The following is an 11,213-nucleotide window of genomic DNA, read 5'->3' on the forward strand; positions in this document are numbered from 1 at the left end:
TCTCACTCACTCTCTCTCTCTCTCACTCACTCTCTCTCTCTCTCTCACTCACTCTCACTCACTCACTCTCTCTCTCTCTGTCCTGTTTTCTTCACAGCAAATATAAAGACGTTCTAGTAAGAATGATTTGTTAAACAAATGTCAATAAGGATAGTTGTGTAAAAAATAGGAGTAAACAATGTAACGTGGCATCAATGAACATCATTATAATTGCTAACTACAGTTTCTATGGAATTATTCATTATACACAGATGTTACCATTGTTGACGTCACAATACTTTAAAGAGGTCGATATGAGTGGCTCTAAAGTTCAGGTTAGATCACCAATTTATAAAAGAGGATCTCCAGTGTTTGAGTCCTTCTAGTAGCTTATTTTTTTGGGAACATTAGTTATTTTTTCTTTGTCTGAGATAGAATGACACGAATATTGATTTTAAAAATGTACACAAAGCTGTATACAGACTTCTTTGGGTGTCTATGATGGATTATTTCGGCCTTAGTATTGTCGGCATTTCTAGCTTTTAGTGAAACCTGAAGGATGGAAACCAAAACAGACTCAGAATTGTATGTAAATATCTTTGAAGACTTTGTTGTAACGATTTGACGACACCACAGACTTTAAGTTAGTGAGATAATTGAGTTCTCAAGTAATGATGTTATTTAAATTTTTACGCAATAATTGGAGACATAATAATCCTTTCTACTATTGGCACAAGGCCTAAAATTGTGGCGACGAGACTAGTCGATTACATTGACTCCAATACATGTCTGGTACATGGCTGAAAGCATGAAGGCAAAGTCGACCTCGGCAGAATTTGAACTCGGACTGTGAGGACTGACAAAATGCCGCTAAGCATTTCGCCAGGCGTGTTAATGATTTTGCCAGCTCGTCACCTTAATTGAAAGCAACAATAATAATTTAAGCAAAACGTGTAAACTGGCCCGTAACACAGTTGGTTAGAGTTCCAGTCAAGTAAGCGAGAGGCTTACTGAATATGGTTTCTATTTTCCTTTTCTCAAGATAGATTGATTCAGATATTGATATCTAAAATGCACACAAAGACACAAAAACTTGCAGTGGAATTTAACCACTTATATCTACGTTAGTATTTCATTGTTTCCTTTAGTAAATACGGTAGAACGTAAACAGCAACAATTTTGATCTTGCTGAAAGAGGAATTATTCAAAAACTTGGCTACTATTTCCAGCGAAACCAGTGGTCGCGTAAAGCTTCGTTCGTCACTTTGTTACTGTTGTCAATGGCGACCAATGTATTGTAATGACTAATACGATAATTCACCATAGAGAAGACTACATTATATCTGATATTAAACCAGGAGTTATACTGTTGTGTCTCTTTCCTGTAATGTTTACAGCAAATATAAAGACGTTCTAGTAAGAATGTTCTGTTATACTAATATTAATATGGATGCGAGTGTAAAAATAGAGTAAACAATGTAACGTGGTATGTCCAAAGAACAATGAACATCATTATACAGACGTTACAATTGTCGTCCTCACAATAATTATAGACGTCGATGTGAGTGGCTCCAAAGTTCAGGTTAGACTGCTAATCTATAAAACTAGATGTCAAGTGTTCGAGTTTCTCTAGAAGCTTGTTTTTTTTTCTGGAATATTTATATTTATGAATATGGATTTCTAAAATGTACACAGTTACAGATTTCTTCGGATGTCTATAATGGGTTATTTCGACCTTAGGATTGTCAGCGTTTCTTGCTTTTAGTGAAACATGAAGGATGAAAACCAGAATAGACCTGGGCGGGTTATGAACCCAGAAATGTATGTAAATATTCTCTTACTTGTTTCAGTCATTTGACTGCGGCTATGCTGGAGCACCACCTTTGAATATGTCGACAACCTTATTGTAACGATTTGACGAAAGCACAGATTTTACAAGCTGGTCAGTTAATTGATTTCCAACGTAATGATGTTATTGAAATGTTTTATGCAATAATTGAAGACATAACAATAATAACCTGGCTCTGTCGCTTAGAATATTGATTTTTAAAATGCCACAAAGACTTGCAGTGGAATATAATCGATTATATCGATCTTAGTATACCACTGCTTCTTTTAGTAAACCCAGAGGGATGAAAACAGAAGGAATTTTGATCTTATTGTTAAAAGAGGAATTAATGAGATATTGGCTGCTATTCCCAGCAAATCCAGCGTCACGTAAGGATCTTGTTCAAAACGGGGGCACCAGTTTTCATTTATGTTTTACGTAGTGTTTTTGGTACTGAAAGACTTTCAAACTTCGTATACTTATCTATTTTGTGTTATAGAACAGAAAAAAATTTTTGTATTCGAATTTATTTCATGTAAAAAACTGTCTTATTTCGATAATTTCTACTAATCACTGACGTCTATTCAGTTGAAAACAGTTAGCGCTGTAACGGTGTATATCGTATTAATCCCCGTTAGTTCTGACATTTCAACCCTAACCCTAACCCTAAAACTAACCCTAACTCTAGAATCCGAACTCTAAAATTGTTACACACATAGATACGCACAGCGTAATTTATTATATAAACAATATATGCGTATAAATTACGATTAAACCGGATGAAATATGTCACAGGGAATAACATTTTTATGACCGGCCAGCAGTAACTCTATTCAGCTGAATAGACGTCAGTGATTGGTTGAAATTACAGAAATACGACAACTTTAACACGAAATAACTTGCGATGTACGTTTTTTTGTTAAGAAGACTAAGAGAAAAAGATGTTTTATATGACACATTCTACCAGTGTCCCAAGTTTCAAAGTGTTTCGTTAAGAAAATACTGGTGCTCCCGTTTTGAACAAGATCCTCACGTAAAGCTTCGTTCGACATTTCGTTTCTGTTGTAAATGCTGAACAGTGTATCGTAACGTTTAATATGGTGCTCACCATATTATATCTTACGAGGTGTGTTTATAAAGTTCCTGGCTTTGAGTAAAGAAAATACAGGAGGATCTGTTAATTACGATTTCATCCAACATGTTCCCATCTCAAATTCACACACTTATTGCAGCCCTTCAGTTTTTCTAAGCTTTGTAAAAAAAAACTTGGAAGTTTGGGTCTCCATCCAAGCCTTCCACGAAACCCTTAAAGCCAGGAAGTTTTCAGCACTTTGTTGTATATTAAACCAGGAGTTACACCGACGTCTCTCTCTCTCTCTCTCTTTCTCTCTCCTGTAATCTTCACTGTAAATATTAGAAACCTCGTAGAAAGAGCGTTTGTTAAAACTAATATTAGTAATAATACTGGGGAAAAATCAGAGGAACAAGTAATCATTTCTACTAAAGGCACAAGTCCTGAAACTTGGGCGGAGGGGACAAATAGATTACATCGACCAGTGTTTCACTACTACTTAATTTATTAACATCAAAAGGATGAAAGGTAAAGTCCGCGGTGGAAATTGAAATCAGAACGTAGCCACGGGCGAAATACCTCTAAACATTTCGTCCCTGCTGATGATTCTGCCAGCTCGCCATGGTAACACCAAACAGCAAGGACCGTCACTATAATTGCTAACTACAGTTTCTATGTAATTATTCTTTATACACAGGCATTAGCATTGTTGGCGTCACATTACTTTAAAGACGTCGATGTGAGTGTCTCTAAAGTTCAGGTTAGACTCGCAATTTATAAAACTAGAGGTCAAGTGTTCGAGTCCCTCCAGAAGCTTATTGCTGTTTTGGAATATTTCTTCTTTTTCTTTGTTTGAGATAGAATGATGATAGGAATATTGATTTCTAAAATGTACACCAACTAAAATGTACACCAACAGATTTCTTCGGATGTTTATAATGGATTATTTCCACTTTAGTAATGATGTTATTGAAATGGCATTGCATAATAGTTTAACACATAATAATAATGATTTAAATGACGTGTACGTACTGGCTCCGTAGCTCAGATGGTTAGAGCGCCAGTCTAGTAAACTGGAGGTCGAGTGTTCGAGTCCCTCCGGAGCCTATTATTTTCGCTGAAGATTCTCAAATTTTTTTTTCTATAAGAGAGATAATGATACATGTATTGTTTCCAGAATGACTAAGAAAATACACAAACAAGCGTTTGTGGTTGATGTATTGACAGGTTCTCACATCAATTGTTATGGAAACCTAGTCACGATAAAGCATTTCACGTTACATACATCGGTCCACTTGAACAAGATACTGAGACAACTTTGCAAAATTCTCCTTCTTCCATGGATGATCGCCCTAACTGAAGATCACCTGTTTGGAGCGACCGAAGAAAGAGAAAGAAAGTTCCCTCACTGACTCCCGTCTCTTGTGAATCGCTTTTACTAGAACAGAGTAGAAGAATACGTATCAAGCGCCACACTTTAGGAAAGAAGTGTAAATGATTTTATAAGGACAATTACTTCGTTGGAAGATATTTGTCTGAGGTCTTGAAGAATGAAAAGTAAACTTGAGCTCTTCAGGAATTGAACTCGGTGTGTAAATGGCCTTCACTAAATGGTAAAAGGCATTAATTACAACATTCTATTGCTTGTTCATCCAATATCTAAGGATATAAAATAAGCCCATCAAGTTTCTACATGGCTGCTTGAAGTGCTAGAAATATCAGTCAAAACCATCTAAACTATAACTTATTGTTCTTTTTTTTTGTTTTCGTTGGCACTCCGTCGCTTACGACGTCGAGGGTTCCAGTTGATCCGATCAATGGAGCAGCCTGTTCGTGAAATTAACGTGCAAGTGGCTGAGCATTCCACAGACACGTGTACCCTTAACGTAGTTCTCGGGAATATTCAGCGTGATACAATGTGACAAGGCTGACCCTTTGAATTACAGGCACAACAGAAACAGGAAGTAAGTGTGAGAGAAAGTTGTGGTGGAAAAGTACAGCAGGTTTCGCTACCATCCCCTGCCGGACCCTCGTGGAGCTTTAGGTGTTTTCGCTCAATAAACACTCACAACACCCGGTCTGGGAATCGAAACCGCGATCCTATGACCGCGAGTCTGCTGCTCTAACCACTGGGCCATTGCGCCTCCACACTTATTGTTTTAGAACGGAGATAAACTAAATATATGCTGGTCTGTTTTGGAACGCCATCGATCATAAGTTAGTTTGGGATTAAACAACAGCCATATTGCTTGTCATGATAAAAGAGAACTTATTCAGATAATTGTCTTTTATTTCAAGCAGAGCCATTGGTCACGCAGGCATCCTACGTCGTTTCGTCACCGTTGTTAATATTGTATTAAGGTTGATTAATTCCGCCGAGGACGAGTAATTCGCCGAGGTCGACTTAACCTTTCATCCATTTAGGGCTGATAAAATAAGTAGCATTTGAGAACTGGGGGTCGATGTAATCGACTAATTCCTACCCGCTATTACTTGCCAAGTACCAAAATTTGAAACCCCACATAAAACATTGTATTGCGAGGTCCAATAGAGCTCACCGCAGATACTCACTATATCTTATGTTGGTCTGGGAGTTGTTGCACAAATACGTGTCTCTCTTTTGTAATCTCCACTTAAATAAGCAGACGTTATAGTGAAATTGTTTTCTGAACAAATATTAATAATGATACTAGAATAAATGTAGCAGCGTATCACCATAGCAACAATGGACGACATTATGATTGGTCATTACAGTTTTAGTATAGGTTTACGTTACAATTATCGACGTTACAATCATCTAGACATACAGCTCGACGTGTCATTATAGCTTACTTAGATGTCGGCGAGCTGGCAGAAGCGTTAGCAGCCGGGCGAAATGCTTAGCGGTATTTCGCCATTACGCTCTGAGTTCAAATTCCGCCGAGATCGATTTTGCCTTTCATCCTTCGGGGTCGATAAATTAAGTACCAGTTACGTACTGGAGTCGATCTAATCGACTGGCCCCCTCCCCCAAAATTTAGAGCCTTGTGCCTAGAGTAGAAAAGATTATATCTTATATTAAACGAGAAGTTATACTGATCTCTTTCTTTCTCGCTCCTGTTTTCTTTACAGCAAATATAAAGACTTTATAGTAAGAGTGTTTTGTTGAACTGATATGAAGAAGGATAGTTATGTAAAAATAGAGATAATAGTAATGTAACGTGGTATCACAAAACAACAATGAACATCGTTATAACTTCTAACTACAGTTTCTATGGAATTATTATACAGATATGTGGAGGCGCAATGGCCCAGTGGTTAGGGCAGCGGACTCGCGGTCATAGGATCGCGGTTTCGATTCCCAGACCGGGCGTTGTGAGTGTTTATTGAGCGAAAACACCTAAAGCTCCACAAGGCTCCGGCAGGGGATGGTGGCGAATCCTGCTGTACTCTTCCACCACAACTTTCTCTCACTCTTACTTCCTGTTTCTGTTGTGCCTGTAATTTAAAGGGTCAGCCTTGTCACACCGTGTCACGCTGAATATCCCCGAGAATTACGTTAAGGGTACACGTGTCTGTGGAGTGCTCAGCCACTTGCACGTTAATTTCACGAGCAGGCTGTTCCGTTGATCGGATCAACTGGAACCCTCGACGTCGTAAGCGACGGAGTGCCAACAACAAATTATACAGATATTGTCATTGTTGACCTCAAAATAATTTAAAGACGTCGATATGAGTGGCTCTAAAGTTTAGGTTAGACCGCAAATTTATAAAACTGGAGGTCAAGTGTCTGAGTCCTTCTAGAAGTTTTTTTTTTCTGGAATGTTTCTTTTTTTTTCTCTTTGTTTGAGATAGAATGATACTAATATTGATTTCAAAATGTATACAAAGTTACTTCTTCGGATGTCTATAATGGATCATATCGACCTTAGTATTTGTCGGCGTTTCTTGATTTCAGTAAAATCTGAAGGATGAAAACCAGAATAGACCTGGGCGGCGGGTTATGAAACCAGAACTGTATGTAAATATGTTGAAGACCTTGTTGTAACGATTTGACGAAACCACAAACTTTATAATTTGGTCAGTCAATTGAATGTTTATGTAATGACGTTATTGATATTGTTATACGCAATAATTGATGACATAATAATAATAATTGAAAAGTTCTCCGTAGCATGGCTCCGTAGCTAAGCTGGTTAGAGCGCCAGACTAGTAAAGTGGAGGTCAAGTGTTCGAGTCACTCAGGAGCCTGAATATTCCTCTTATTTATTTTTTGTCTCGCAAAGCATATGACATTGGTGCATATATTTGTTCCTGAAATGTATAAAGAACAACAGAAATTTTTGATTTTGTTGGAACAGGAATTGTCTACTATTTCCAGCGAATTCAGTGGTCGCGTAAAGCTTCGTTCGTCATTTCCTTGTTGTTAATGATGAACAATGTACGATAATGTCCAATATGATGATAACTCACCGTAGAGAAGACTACATTATATTTTATACTAGCTTAAAAGCTGCACTACCTGCGGACTTTTAATGTGGATCCTGCGGAGGGCTAATTGGGCTTTCGACCTAAAATTGTAGAGAGCAATAATCTTTTCTGCTCTAGGCACAAGGCCCGAAATTTTGGTGGAGGGGGCTAGTCGATTAGATCGACCCCAGGATGAACAACCTTCTTGTTTGACAGAGAGAATGCCGCGTTTATTATTGTAGGTAATGGAGGTAACTGTCACAAAGTTTTGGTATTAAATTCAAAAAGTTTTGGTCAGTTCTCTCACGCAGAATGTCGCATTTATTATTATAGCTAAGGGAGGTAACTCTTATAAACCGTTTGAAACCACCCACGGTCGTTTTACCTGTTAGAAATTGCAGTCCGAATGGTCTTACTTCAGATCCAAACGCTTAATGTTCAAGAACCAACTGACGGTCAGGTTTCAATCCCGGCATCATCCTCATTCCAAAAAGGTATATGTCTATGTAGAGTAAATGTACATTGAGAATCAGGGGTCTCAGACGGACTGATAGAATTTCACTTTATTTATATAGATTAAACCAGGAGTTACACTGGTCTCTCTCTCTCTCTCTCTCTCTCTCTCTCTCTCTCTCTCTCTCCCTGTAATGTTTACAGCAAATATAAAGATATCTTAGTAAGTGTGATGTGCTAAACTAATATTAATTAGGATGCGAGTGTAAAAGTAGAGGAGTAAATAATGTAACGTGGTATCACCAAACAACAATGAACATTCTTATAATTGCTAACTACAGTTCCTATGTAATTATTCATTATACACAGACGTTACTGTTGTCGACCTCACAATAATTTTAGACGTCGATATGAGTGCCTTTCAAGTTTAGGTTAGACTGCCAATTTATAAAAGTGGATGTCAAGTATTCGAGTTCATCTAGAAGCTTTTTTTTCTGGAATATTTATGACTAGTGTGACCATGACGACCAGCCTACCTTCTGGATCTGAAAAATTAACTTTTCCTCAGAAACTCGGTTTCTTTTTAATAGGACTGACACCCCGCTTCCGCTAGAAGGACAACCTGGAGGCAAAAACCTCTTGTAACCATCCAGCAGCAGGAACAGATCTCTTGGTCCCCTTAACCGGGTTTCCGTAGCAACAACATCAACATCTGAATCTCGTGACCTGATGTTATTAAGGAAGCGTCCTTGCTTCCAGCTTGACATCAGGCCACGTACATTTAAACAACCAACACGAATACTAGACATGACTTACCTCACCATGAATGGTTCGAGGTGGATTCACTCTCTCCCTCCTTTTCTTTCTCTCGGACTCGTGGGATGTTTTTACGTAGGCCCTCGTTAATATATGGGAGATAGTACATCCTGAGAGGGCCTAGGTCGTGGAAAAATTTGGACTTTATCCGTCCTTAATCCTTCCGGCCTATCTTGTAAATGAGAAGGTCTGTAGACGTAGTTTTTTTCAGACGTTTGACAGATGAAATAGCTGCCAAACGATTAATAAGTCTATTATTGGATGCCTTAATGGCCATATAAGTGATCTCTTTTTCTTTTTAATTTTCCTTTTTTATTTTCAGTCTGGTACGAGCGATCTGTGTTGTTTTCCTTCTCTTTTTAAAAACTGTCGACCACTCCTCCTCTTTGTCTTTATCGTCCCTCTCTTTCTTTGGTGTTGAATTCTACTGTAACAGGTGATGTTTCGGTTGTTATTGCTCCTTCCACCTCTTCTTCTTCCTGTAATTTCGTTTCAGATCTTATATGGCCTTTTAACCCGCGGTTAAAACACCTTGGTTTTACGCCTACCACAAAGACGATCAGTCTCTCTTCACCAATGTTTATTATTTCCGCAATTTCTTCCAGTATGGGGACCTCTGCTTGAATCAACATGCTTAAGCATTGTCCCTTACAGTTCTCTTCTACCACTGAGGGGGTGGAGAATAGTTATCTTTTCCTCCAGGCCCATAATAATAGCCGCTACTAACCAGATGGCATCTACTTCTGGAGGAATGTTATTAATTTTGATTTTCGATGTTCTTCTTCCCATATATATATGGGAAGAAGAACCACCTCCTCAGTTCTTAAAGTCTCCGAAGAGTGCCGCCTGGCTACCTCCTCTAATTTAAACCTTACTTCTACTGTTCCAAATCTCTCGCTTCTGTTTATGTAGGTGATGTTAGACCAAATTGGTCTAAAACATTTTTCCACCATTTTCTCTTCGGTTTTATAATTTTTTTCCCCCCACATTGTACGCTTTGTATAATATGCGTCTCTTGTTTACTTAGTCGATCGCTTCTGTAGGAGGAGCCACTTGTATCTCCGTCCCCTCCTTTATAAGCATTGCCAAAAATATTTCCAAATTGTTTTTCTCGGTATTGATCGATTTTTCCTTCTTGCCAGCTACCCCAGCGAAGTTCTCCCTTTTCGGCGACACCGTTGATGAATTCCTTTCCTCACCTGCTTCCGAAACAGGCGAATATAATTTCGGCGAATCCATAGTTGCCTCCATTTTTTCTTCTTTTTTTTTTGGCTTAACGCTGCACCCAGAAAAGTTTGGGCTTACGCCCCACAGAATCGGCTCAAAGCCGCACAGTTCAACAATAATTCCCCCGCAGTGGGGAATTGAAAACAAGCTGCTTCAACGAAGCAACAAACAGTTCTTCAACAAAAAACAACAGCAACTCACCGTAACAATTCAACGATTCAACAAATTTCACAGAAAACACTGGCAAAACGTTCCAACAAGAGACTTGTGCTAAGAATAATTTTTTAATCACTCACAAGGGGCCGACATAGAGCGGACAACACTAAAACACGTGGGGACACATAACACGAAAAACATAAAATTAAAAATATGGTAACATGAATGATACATGAAAATGAAACATGGAAATGAGCTGCCTGCCCCACCTCAAGCAGCAACAATTACTTCCTTCTGAATCCCGAGTCCTTCAAAACATCCAATCCGAATTTTTCTTTCAGTTACTCATATCCTACATTTACAGGCATCCTTTTCAGGTTCGCATCAGTCTTCTAATACTTATAACCTTTTTTATATTTTGCAATCACTTCCTTCTAGCTCTGAGACACCAGCACACACATGTGCCAACCCACAACATTAGCATATCCCTCCATATCTTGTTACCACCTTATTACCTCATTTATTAGTTCCTCGTCTACATCCTCTGTTAACAAACATACATAGCTATTTTCACGCGGGGGGGATTTTGTGTATCTTGTGATGTCTGTTTCTCCCTCTCTCTCTCTTTGTTTTAGATTGTGAAGGAAGGGATTGGGTGGGTTTTGGGTCTGAGAGGTTATGGGTGGGGTGGGGATGGCTTGGGGTTCCACATCACACTGTCCTTTCTTCCTCTTTTTCCTTCTTCCCTCCGCTACTGTCCATAATTTTCCCTTCTTCCTTTCTTCCATCTGTACCTCCTCTTGCTTCTTCTCCGACTCTTTATCTACTTTTTCCAGACTATTCTTCTGCAGAGGGCAGTGTGCTCTAATGTGGCCTTTTGGTCACATTTAGAACAGCGAGGGATCCTGCCTTCCACCCACATTCTCAAAATTTCGGATCTATTTTAAAACGGGGGCCACATTTTTCATTAATATTTTACGTAGTGTTTTTGGTACCGAAAGACTTTCAAACTTCGTATACTTATCTATTTTGTGTTATAGAACAGAAAAATATTTTTGTATTCGAATTTATTTCATGTAAAAAATTGTCTTATTTCGATAATTTCAACCAATCACTGACAAGTATTCCGTTGTTTACATTTACTCCTTTGGCTGATTAAGCGATGTAAAGCGTATTTAATCTCCATACCTTCGTTTTATTTGCTTTTTTCATTTTAAATTTGCTTTAACCCTA

General features: G+C 38.5%; 1 non-coding gene across 1 annotated transcript; it reads left to right on the forward strand.

Moving 5' to 3' along the window:
- Nucleotides 1-3,912: 3,912 nt before the first annotated feature.
- Nucleotides 3,913-3,986, forward strand: Trnat-agu (transfer RNA threonine (anticodon AGU)). The gene has a single exon. It is a non-coding gene; the product is annotated as a tRNA-Thr (tRNA).
- The last annotated feature ends 7,227 nt before the right edge of the window (nucleotides 3,987-11,213 follow it).

Source organism: Octopus bimaculoides, chromosome 1, assembly GCF_001194135.2.
Source record: "Octopus bimaculoides isolate UCB-OBI-ISO-001 chromosome 1, ASM119413v2, whole genome shotgun sequence".
Classification (NCBI taxonomy): Eukaryota; Metazoa; Mollusca; class Cephalopoda; order Octopoda; family Octopodidae; genus Octopus; species Octopus bimaculoides.